The sequence below is a fragment of the Pinus tabuliformis genome, chromosome 8 (assembly GCF_031772625.1).
Source record: "Pinus tabuliformis cultivar Carrire ecotype Pingquan chromosome 8, CPIR1, whole genome shotgun sequence".
NCBI lineage: Eukaryota > Viridiplantae > Streptophyta > Pinopsida > Pinales > Pinaceae > Pinus > Pinus tabuliformis.
In genome coordinates this window covers 2,055,822,747-2,055,824,627 of record NC_142294.1, presented here as the reverse complement: position 1 = coordinate 2,055,824,627, position 1,881 = coordinate 2,055,822,747, and positions in this window count along the sequence as shown.

Below are 1,881 nucleotides of genomic sequence, written 5' to 3'. Positions count from 1 at the left end.
TCCTACTGATTGCTTGTCCAAATTGGTTAAACACATCCCCACATACAACCAATTTCTAACATGTATTTGTAAAGCCATGTATTTGTAACATTTTCTAACCCTTTTCTTCCTTTGTAGTACAATCCATAACTAGTAGTTCCACAAAAATACATGAAATCCCTATTTACTATTGTCCAATGTTCCTTCCCAAGTTTTGACATATACCAACTCAATACTCCCATTGTATGTGCAATATATGGTCTAGTACAAACTATTACATACATCAAAATACCAACTTCATTGGCATATGGAACATGGAACATGCTCTCTTACTCTTCTTGTGACTCAGGACACTATTCAATTGATAACTTTACACCTACAAGAATAGGGACTATTATTAGTTTACATTCTTGCATATTAAACCTTTGTGATGTTTTCTCAATATTTTGAGTAAGAGATGAGGTTGAGCTTGATTATAGAAATGATTTATAGGTTTTAGCAGAGTCAAAGAAATGTGGAGCATTAATTCCTTCATCCCAATAGTACATGACAGCATTAAGGAAGGGTTAATATGATTAAAAAATTGAATTCTTTACTAATTCTTGATCAAGATTTTTTTGTTAGATAATGAACAAAGGAAAATAGGTGGAAATTTTAGGAACATAGTATAAAGTATGTAGTCAGCTATAGAGATTGTTCCATATGTTCTTACACTTAATTTCTTTCTAGATCCACTAGTTGTAGGTTTTAACCCTATATAGGTAATACCTACAAATGAATTCTTTAAAAAACAGAAAATATACAATGACAATCACATAAAATATACATAAAGATTTTTCTCGTGGAACCAAAAGCTTAGACAACTAAAATGAATTTTCATTATATTTATTTCAATGTTACAATGCATTATATACATGTTGAAGCATTCATAAACCCCCAACCCTGGATTACAATATAACCATAGTTCCTTTGACTCGACCTACAAAGCCATGAGAAAAACCACCACGCACAAAACCATGTGCAAAAACATGGGAAAAGTCACCCAAAAAAATAATTCAGGGCACTTCCCTAACCTTGTGCAAGGGGCTACCATCCCCTTGCAAGCCCCCTAAACAAGGGGGGCTTCCACCCCCTTTGACCCCCATAGCACCCCACAAACTATATTTCACATGGAGGTAATCATGCAAATAATATAGCACATACCCAATATTCTCCCACTCTTTGTTTTCTTTACACACAGGGGGGCGCAAGAGTACACAGTCACCAATCCATGGTGGTAACATCCATTGTTCCTCTATGCCAAAGAAAATTCTCAATGATCATAGACTTTGTCAATGCATTTGCATCATTCTTCAAAGTATCCACATTTACTAGCAACACGTTTATATCTTCAACCATATCCATCACAAAGTGATATTGAACATCAATATGCATTGCCTTCGAATAGGTAGGTTTCTTAGCCAAGAAAAGTGCACTTTGACTCATAATATATCCTTATAGCTTGCTTTACCAATCCCATACATGAACACAATCTTTGTAACCAAAATTCTTCCTTCCTTGCATGACAGGCTTCCATGTATCCACTTTTCGTAGTTGAAAGTGCCACTATAGACTGTCTCTTGCTCATGCAATTGATTGCTCCTCCAAAATAGGTTAAACACATACCCAATTGTATATCTTCTTTCTTTCGTATCTCCAACCCAGTTAGCATCAACAAAGCCACATATTTCCAATACTTTGTCCAATCCTGGTCTTCCTTGGTAGCACAAACCATAATCACTAGTGTCACACATATACTTGAAAACCTGCTTTATTATTGTCCAACGCTCCTTCCCTAGTTTTGACATAAACATTCGTAATACTCCCACTGCGTGTGCAATTTTTGGTATGGTACATACCATT